Below are 10,478 nucleotides of genomic sequence, written 5' to 3' on the forward strand. Positions count from 1 at the left end.
ATGCAATCAAACCATGGTGCCCCTAGCATTACATCCTCATACTTGAGAGGAGAGATACAGAAGTCCTCATTGTCCACATAGCTTTGGATATGGAGCCTCAATTTCCCAATTAAGAGAGTGACTGAAGCTTCTTGTCCCTTGAAAGCACCATCGGCGGGTAGGACATCTCCCATTTCATAGGCTTGGATGCCTAGCTTGGTGGCCAACTCTGTGGATGTGAAATTGTGAGTAGAACCAAGGTCAAAGAGAATAAAAGCATCATGTTCTCTTACCTTTCCCCAAGCATGGCATAGAGGATATCCTTTGTGGTGAGCTTTTTCTTCTTGGATTTCAACCAAGGTATCTCTAGGAGGCTCGTTTCCTGTATTCTTGTGAGGGCAAGCACGATAAGCATGCCCTTGCTCCCCGCACTTGAAACAACGGTTATCTTTACGATAACACTCAAGCTCTTCAGGAGAGAGTTTATTCTTGCCTTTATGAACTCCCTTCTCCTTACATTGTCCTTCCCCTTAGACTCATTGTTATGGTCCTTGATCTCCGTGGGCTTAAGATTTCTCTTAGCCCCTTGTTGGAAACTGATTCATGAAGACCACAGATGTGGTGCATGGCCTTTGGGAGTTGACATACTCCGCCATATCTTGAGTTAAGCCCGCACAAAATTGTTGTTTTTGCTCTCCAAAATCCATCTTTTTGAAGACAGTGGCTTTGAGATGTAAGTCCCAAAACTTGTCTACATATTTGTGAATAGATTTGTAGGGAGAGAGCTTCAAGCTTCACCATTCGGTGAGTACTTTGTCTTTGGCATCGATAGCCAAAAACTGCTTCATAATGGAAGCTCTTGTATCTTTCCATGTTCATGGAGCTTCACCGTTTGCCCATAGGCTAGACCACCATTGCCTGGCGGATTTTTGAAAATGCATAGCTACATGGCGTAGCTTCGAGGACTTCGTAAAGCCCTCATCTCCAAACGTCACATCGAATTGTTGGATGAAGACTAAGACTTTGTCCGTAGCACCAAAGGTGCCATTGTAGGTAATGAAAGAGATGTTCTTTCCTGCCTCTTTGAAATTATTGAGCTTGGACGACCTCTTCCACGCGGCATAGGATTTCCTATGGCCTCTTCTTTTTGGTGGTTCAAAAGATGCACCATTGCTTTCTTCAAAAGATGAAGAATTTGAGGAAGATGGAGAAGAGGGTGACCTCTTTCTTGCCTTTTTCTTGCCTTGTTCCTCCTTGTCTGCACCATCACTTTCTTCATAAACGGAAGAGGGTGACCTATTTCTCGCCTTTTCCTTCTCTTGTTTTCTTTAATCCCTCTTTGAATATGGTGTGGAGAATTGTGCAATGGTCTTCTCCATTTAGGAGGTGATAGAGAGCGTTTTGCCCACCATCTTTGTGGAGCCATCTCCACTTAGGTGGCAGGAGACTCACTTGTTTCTCGTTCTTTTGGTGGGGTCTCTTGAGTTCTCCTTTGGGAAGGAGATGCATCATCAAGTAGTATATTTTTGAGCCCTTCGTACGGATCCCCTTCTTCTTCTTGAATCAGAGAGAGACCTCTTTTGAAGTCTCACAAGGAGGCTTCCTAGGTACTCTCTCTTCATGATGGGGAGTTTGGAGAATCCCATGAGCACGTAGCTGCCGTTGCACTTCACTTTGGAGGGATGGATTGCCCATGGCTTGTTGAAGCCTAGAAACAAGGTAGTCAACAAGCATAGGGGCATCATTAGTAGCCTGCTCATTAGCAAAATCAAAGCTATCAACATTAATTTCACTCTCTTTACTATTGTCAGCCATTTCAACAATTTTTAGGTGTACTTTGGCACTTCAATCCCTAGTTTCTCCTCCTCTTAACCCCTTTAGAAAAGCACTCAAGCTCAGGTACCTGTGGTTCAAATATCATTAATTGCAAGTAGTAGAAGAGAGGGTCTTTCAACACCGAAACAATATCGGCTCCTGTCAATCTTCTAATAGCTCAATAGTGGTTAAGCCGTAGGCAAGCCCCGTAGGACTTCACTATTTAGACCATAGCACTCGACGGTGATGCCCTGTTATCTGCACGAAGCAAGCGCACTACAAAGCTAAAAAATCCCTATTCTACTTAGTCAATTGCAATTAATAATACCAACCATTTATAGCTAGCTTGACGACCTCCCTTCTTGAGCGAGAAAAGAGAAACCTTGTTCTCTGATACCAATGTAACATTTAATGGCCTAGTAACTTGTGTGTAGCGGAAAATAGCATAAACATAGTGAGCATTTCATTAGAATAGATTCCTAATGAGCATAGCAAGAGTGCTTGGATGGAGAGAGCAACAAAAATCATAACACCTAGTTAGATAGGCATGAACAATACTTCAAAAGAGAGAGAAATTAAGCTATTGACAACAGTTGAGGACCAGATTTGCATGGAGCCGGTTCCCCCTCCAAAAGGCTTTGTATTATGGTTTCTCCCATCGAGAGAGAAATTTTACAATACAATTCTTTGTGTTCCTTCAATACTAGCTAGTGCAATGAAGATGGAAACTTCAAGCACTAAGCAAAACACTTATCAAACACAACATCAATTTCCTCACGGTCTCAAACCCAAGACCTCACACACCTTCGAAGATGGTGAGAGCTAGCGGGGTATGAGAGTAGATTGAGAGGAAGAAGGAGTAGTCTTACAAGAAAGAAGTATATCTCCTCACATAATCACTCATAAAAGCTTAGCATAGCTTAGTAATTAGCATAGTAGAGGAGATGATGTTGCATTGGATCTTGGCTCTTGGTTGGATTTGCATCACAAAGCCAAGAGTTGTTGGTGTAGGCCTCCCTTCTCACAAGCTTGGAGTAGATGATGAACTTTCCATTAAAGCTTGAGAAGGAGATAGACTTTCTTGACTTCGCACATGAGCTAGTGTGGGTGTGTGTGGAATAATGCCTTCACAAATTAGCCCCCTCTCTCATCTTGGTCGACCCCTCTTGCTAATTCCTCTTGCTGGCTTCCCGTTGGACCTTTCCAAGCTTAGCCAATAGGAATTAAGTGGTCAAATGAAGAGCCTTCTGACAAGTGTCCCTCTTTCCCTTTTAGAGAGTGCTTAGGTAAATAACTTAATTCATTTAAATCCCCATTGGACCTTTTCCCCTTCTGGCCAATAGGAATTAAGCAAGCCATTGGGCTGCTTAATTCCTATTGGACCCCATGGCAGGCTGTCCATCAATCATCCATGAGACTTAATCTCCATTGGTTCTCTTAATAAACTGTTTTTAATTTAATTAGACTAAATTTACTCTAGCCTAATTCTCATTGGTCCACCTCTATGGTCATCCAATAGGATTTGAATACACTTTGGGGGCAACTGAGCTAGGAACTTGACATGTGTCCATTATGCCCTTTGTGTAAAGGGGAGCCTTTGAGTGTGTGTGTGTGTGTGTGTGTGTTATCTCACCTCTTTCTCTCTCTTCCCCTGCCTTTAGGGCTCACCCCCTCCCATGTAGGGATCTAGGAAGACTTTGTGTACAATTACAAAGCATCCAATTTCCTTAAGCTTGACCATTTGGACTTACCCATTGAGATTTGGAACCTTAGCATTTTGGAAGTCTTAATGGACTGAACCTTAGGTCTTTGAAGCCCATTTCTTGCACATTGCTCTTCTGCAGATGGTCCCCCTTTGGATCCCTCTTTTTCCACCTTTGGATCCCTATTGTGACCAGTCTGCTAGCCTTACCAATAATCTAGCTTTTTCTCTGCTGGTACTTCCCCATATTAAATGATCAGTTTAACATGAGAAAATCATTTAGGAGAATTAGATATTAGTTATTATGACATTACTTCCCCATACCAAATGATCAATTTAACATGAGAAAATCACTTAGGAGAATTATATATTAGTTATTACGACATGGGAAGATATTTGTTTTGATGATTATAGTAAAGACGTTAAGATATCTTTCTAGAAGATAAAGGAAACTATATCCATCATGAAGCAAAAGCAAAAGGTTGCTTCTCACAAGCATAGACAAGCCTTGAACTTCAAAGAAAATGATTGGGTATTGCTCAAGTTTTTAAAAAAGCGCCTAAGCCATACTACGGTCAAGGGAACACAAGGACGATTAACGAGTCACCAAAAATATTATGATAAGTTAGCAAAGGTATATTATGGTCCATTTCAAATTCTTAATCCTATCAATGAAACAACTTACAAGTTACCAAGTATCTGGCTCATTCATAATACCCTTTATGTGAGCACCTTATAAGGGCAAGCCACCTAGAGAACCAGTAATTGAAGAACCATCCGAGTTTGAGGGACAAGAAGAGATCTTACAACTAGAGAACGTCCTACAACATGAAGACAAGGTGTCAAAAATTGGTAAGGCTATCTCTCGACATTACCTTGTCAAATTTAAGAATTATTCGTTCGAAGATGCAAGGTGGATGCAAAACATCTAGCTAAAGGATAATGTAAACATTGTAAATACTTACAATGACTCCTCTCAAAGGTAAGAACCATGTATGAACAAGTATGCTTTAGAAAGATATTTGTCTTGTTTTTACTCTAAGTTCTCTTTTAAATATTCACAAGTTTTAAGTGTATGCATACCATGAATCAAGCTTGTGATATCTTAGTGTCTCGAGCATTTAATATACCTTGCCAATCTACTGTGAAAGATGATTATGGCTAAGTACAGACATGCTTGCGACAACTACACCTTCCAAGCACCAAGTGGAGCTACTAGTTAGTCACCACCATTGAGGAAGAATGTCGACGGGGTAAAAAAGGATCCTTTATCCAAAGCAGCAGGACTAGCTATGACTTTATTTTCCCTACCCCATAGTCAAGGACGACTATGGTTTGAAGAGAAAGGTACGTTATGAATATTGATTTCTAACCTTTTAAAAGTATTTTCCATCTTAATTTGGCCACTTAAGTCCAAGAAAAATAAAAGAAAACAAGTGAAGTTGATCAAGTGCTTATGGACCAGCCCAATCAAAGGCTTGGGACCAAAAGGGAAGAATTCCATAAAAGAGCAAGGATAATTGCTATTTACTTATCTTAGTCATCGGTATAGATCAAGGAAGGATGAATATACTTGAGAAGCTTTGATCAAAGGTATATGACAAAGGAGATGACCTAGAGGAATTACATGAGTCTAAAAACAGAAAGTAGTTGTGCTAAGTTAAAGTCATGCGAATAACTCTTGGACTCCAAATATGAAGTATCATAATCCTTAGGGTGAATTTCTAACTTGTCACAAATTTCTTGAATTTAGCAGGTTTTGTGGAATTAGGGTTACAGAGAAACGCACACAGCTTGGAGAAGACGAAGGAAGCTCAGCGGCACACAATAGAGAGTATGTTACTTAGTGTGCAATGGAAAGATAGATAGCCCTAGAGTGATGGGCGTATATACAATGCTCGGGGGAAAAAACCTCCTAAAGAGGGAAAAAATGCCCCGGTGGTCCTAGTGTGTTCACACACATCACTACCATATGTATATGGTAACAGGTTCTGGGAGAAAATTGATGGCATCTCCAAAGCACTGTGCTAAGGTTTCACATAGGAGGTGAAGTTTTAAAGCCCAAAGCTGAGTTATATTTTTACCAAAGTTCATCCTAATTTAGCAGGTCTTAAATTAGCAAGTAAGTTGTAGCCCGGATTAGCTTCATAAAGCCTCTAAGGTTTGTGCAAAGGTCTTGCACAAGCTTCTAAGGTTTGTGCAAAGTTCTTGGACCCGAAATAATTAAATTAAAGGTTAAGTTTATGGTTTTCAATAAATGAAAGAAAAAAGCTAAAGTCTAAGGTTAGATATATTCCTTTCTTCTTTAGAAAGTTGAGTCTAGTCCTTCTTTAATAAGGTTGGCTAGAACACATTGTTGAGGTAAAGTCGCTATACTTTTGCTCGAGGAAAGACATCCGCTCGGTTTAAGTCCGCCCACTGACTCTACTAACTTACTCACTTATTCTTTATACATAGAACAATAAGGAGTGAGTGTTGTTGCTTCCCACACTGCTCCACCCACATCTTGTGTTCTCTCTCTCTCTCTCTCTCTCTCTCTCTCTCTCTCTCTCTCTCTACACACTGTAAAATTGATCATTCAACAACAACAAGACAACGCACCGTTTGCACTGATGACGCAACTGGACACAAGCTTGATGTTTGGTATCATTGAAAACATCATTGAATCAGCCAGGAGAAGAGCATTCACAGCTAGCGATACTTACAAATTTGCTTCTCTGCAACTCCGTGGCCGTCAACAATTGCTAGAGAGAACAGTTACTTTCAAGCCCAATGGCATGCCTGCCGCATCAAGCTCCGTGAATGACATCACAATAGAGACAGCAGCGTTTCCATTCCTATTCCCTTTTGGGAAAGTCCAGTATGATGGTAAAATCAACTTCAGTATATATGTAAAGATACGTGCATCGACTCTGTTCTCTGTTTACACCCTGTACAAGCCATACCTACTCATAATGTACCAACTAAAGCAGGCACTTATGTTGGCTAACAATACACACACGAGCTTGTTGCAAAGGGACATTGACATGTACAAGAAGGCCAATCGTACAACAACTGACGAAGATACTGTGAGACATGTGCTTCGGTACAATACCCCTTCCAGCATGCCAGGTTCCTGCTCGTGGCACCGCAACAACCTAAAGGACTTGATAGCAATGGTGGACGAATGGGGAATTTCTGATTTCTTCTTGACTTTCACTGTCGATGAGGTGACAGAGACAAGATGGCCTGAGATTGACACAATCGAGCTAATTGCACGTCAGTTGAACATCGAATGCACCCTCACCTTCCACACTAAGTTCCAAATGCTTATGTCCAAATATATACTTTTGAAAGGTGTGTTGGGCCGTGTGCAACACCACTTGGTTAGATATGAGGTCCAAAATAGAGGATCATTGCATGCTCATGTCATATTGTGGATGCATGAAGAAGACAAAGAGCAACTATCTGCTCAGATAACTGCATACATCCCGCCAGAAACTAGCGCTGTCATTTTTCCATAAGTAAGCCGCCTCCGAGAACTCGTACTCACGAAAAAACTTCACAAGTGCCGTACAAGTTGTTACCGCGATCATAGAGATGGAGTATGTAAACACGGGTTTCCATTTCATGCGCAACCAAATCCAAACCCAGTCTTCAACGAACAAAATCACAGATGGCAATACTTCGGGCCCCGACATGAAGACAGAAATGTTGTACCGTACCACCCTACACTACTTCTACTATGGGGTGCACATATGAATATACAGCGGGTCACCAATTTATCGTTGTCCTACTACCTCTTGAAGTATGCACTCAAAATTGAACTAATGGGCCATCTCAACATCCGCTCAAAAGATGCAAAGCGCTTAGGCCTAGGTGGCCTTGACACTGTAAAATTGAAGTTGATCTGAGCCTCTTTACTGTCGAAACCTATCTCAGCAACATAAGTGGCATTAAATTGTTTGCAAATCCCAATCATTTCAAGAGTGATACCGTCCAATACGTCGACTCATCACCCCCGGCACTACGACAACGAATCATTTCTCACACAATGATGTCGTGCTGCACCGTGTCGATCTGTACTGCGCACGACCACAAACTCTGGAGAACCTTACGTTCTACGACCTCCACAATAATTACACAGTGACGAAGGGAAAAGAAAGGAAAAAAAGTATTTTAGAGGAGAACACCTACGGCCAATCGCTGCAGCAGCAACACCGACTGTCCGTTTCACAGACTTCCACCCAGGGCATCATCCGGAGGCTTTCTTTTACAACGTGCTGCTGAAGAGCATCACCTTCAGAAATGAATCCCAGCTGCTCTCTCCGGAGAACACGTCCAGGTCATACTATCTTGAGTGCAAACTTAGAAATTTGATACTGACAGATGAGGACCTTGAGATGTACATCACAAAGTACACACAACGAAATATGCTCACAACAAATCAAACACACTAGTTTCACAACATGATACTACAGAAGACATCCTCAACAAAGGTTGCCTCATTTCAATCTCCAGATGTGCAAATAGACTACGAGCATCAGGACACGTCTTGTCGTATCTCTGCCCTTCTAAATGAGCTTCAAAACATCCAAAACGCGTCACTGACATCTGAACAAGGAGAGATCTACAAGAAGCTCACAGCAGCAAAGGGTGGACTGCATGTGACCACAGGCACTCCTGGGAGTGGAAAAAGCTTCCTCATAAGATATATCACAAGCCAACTCATAATGCAAGGGAAAACTGTCACACTCGCTACTTCTACTGGTGCAGCAGCCACGAGGTTGAGTAGCATCACAACAACTGTCCATTACCAATTCAAGATACCAGTGCGCACACAACAGTATCCCATGTCAATCTTCGAAACTGATGACAGATACTTCAGTATCAAAGAAGCATACAGGATTATCAAAGACGATATTTCTATGTTGACAAAGAAAACTTTTGATCTCATAGTACGACAAATTGTGAATGTCACCAACGGCACACTGCTAGACCCATTCAAAGATAAAAAGGTCTTCTTGTTCGGTGATTTGGCACAGTTTCCACCGATATGCAGGCATCAAAGTGATCAGTGCTACTATGCCACATCACAAGCTCCACTTATTGGTCCACTGCTACTACGTACATTATGTCTTGCTCAGTGCGCCATGCAAAAGATATCTCTTTCATAGAGTTCCTCAATACAATAAGAGTCAGGCTCCCCACAAAGCAAGAGATCCACGATGCGCTCGGTGACCGCATCATAAATCAGGATTAAATAGAGCAACACATGGATAGGAATATGACAATCATTTGCACACACAAGAGTGACGTTCGATATTATAATAACCTTCTCTTGGAACGCTTCCATCAACATAGTCACATCATCCAAATCAGCCTCAAGACGAATGCACACAACATCCCTGAGCTCCAAGTATGGCTTAAAGATCCCGACTTCCACGCAATTGACAGAATAGCAGAAGGAGCAAAGGCGCTGATAACAGAGAACATAGACTTAACAATTGGAGCATCCAATGGATCACTATGTCGCGTAGACGAAATCCTCCAAGATGAAGAAGGAGGCGTCAAAGCAATCAAAGTCACACTTGACACATCCAAACAGGAACTTACACTTCGACGGTCAAAGCATAGCAGGCGGACATTCAATGGGCACTGGTACCATAAATCCACATTCCCAATAGCTCTCGCATATGCTATGATTGGACACAAGTCCCAAGGCGCAACAATCAACACCAACGTCTTGCTCATTGTAAAAGAAGTTGTCGCCCCTAGCCTTCTATATGTGATGCTATCATGCGTCACTGAGCAAACCCGGCTACATTTACTACAGCTCCCTACGCCAGAGATGTTCACTCCATCTAGATTTTTGACCTTCTAACCGTGAATGTTTCCTACCCCCTCTTCAGTCTCAATTCCTCTTTCTATTAAACTGATGAAATCGCCTTGTGACTGCCTTGTATATAAAGCAGGAATTTCTGTTCAACTACTTATCTTCTCTTTTGTGGACTTGTCATGTTCAATATGTTGCATTGCTGAGACATCTTCCCTATCACCCCTGCTCACTTTGATCCACCTTTTGTAAATTTATTGCTCTTCCCTTTTTCACTTCATTCATTTGAGTTTGAACATTTGTCGGATCTTATGCTTCAAAAATACTGTAAGAGATCATCAAAATAATTATTTTTACGTGCAAGAAACTAAATCAAACAATGGATCACAACACGGTTCATTTTGCACGCTTGTCTGATCTTGCATCTGCCTATGTATACACATGCGAATCAATCACTCATCTTACTGTGCAACTCTTCAAGCAATACACGAACAATGCAAAGGAAACGCAACCAACGATACAACCTAAGAGATTTACCTCACGACTAAACAGATGAGACTAGCTAACTCAGCAGGCGAGAAACCCCATGCGTATATTGAGGGGTTCCATACTTTTCAAGAGCGTCGAAACTTCATGAATAAGTGCGACGCAATATATAAAGCTCTAAACCAAACGATGGCCACACCAAACACAGACAGGATGACAACAGGTACTATTAGAAAAGAAAAATATAATGGCTTCTATCTGTTACGCTAACTAGCTTGCTCCTACATCCTGCAGGTCTCATGAAGCAAATACTTGAAGATCTTGATATCCAGTACGAGGATGATGAGAGTATGCTGCGTAATGTTGAAGCACAACAACTCCTCGACACAAAAACTGAAGGAATTACACTGTACACGATGGAGTAGCTGCGGTTTGGTTACAACATTGATTTAGCTGAACTTTCAAAAGCTACTCAAGAAAATTGTGCCGCTATCTTGACAAATTCCATGACTTCGGTGAACCACACGCACGATGCAACTAATCCACCTATCACAATCCAAAAGGTAGCATGGCACTACGGTGAACACAAGGCAGTAAATTACGGACAACCAGCCTCTCCATACGAGCTAGTACCAAGGCAAGTATGGATAACAAGTATCACTAGCTTCCATTCATTTCTCC

The sequence above is a fragment of the Adiantum capillus-veneris genome, chromosome 2 (assembly GCF_014529385.1).
Source record: "Adiantum capillus-veneris isolate H3 chromosome 2, ASM1452938v2, whole genome shotgun sequence".
Classification (NCBI taxonomy): Eukaryota; Viridiplantae; Streptophyta; class Polypodiopsida; order Polypodiales; family Pteridaceae; genus Adiantum; species Adiantum capillus-veneris.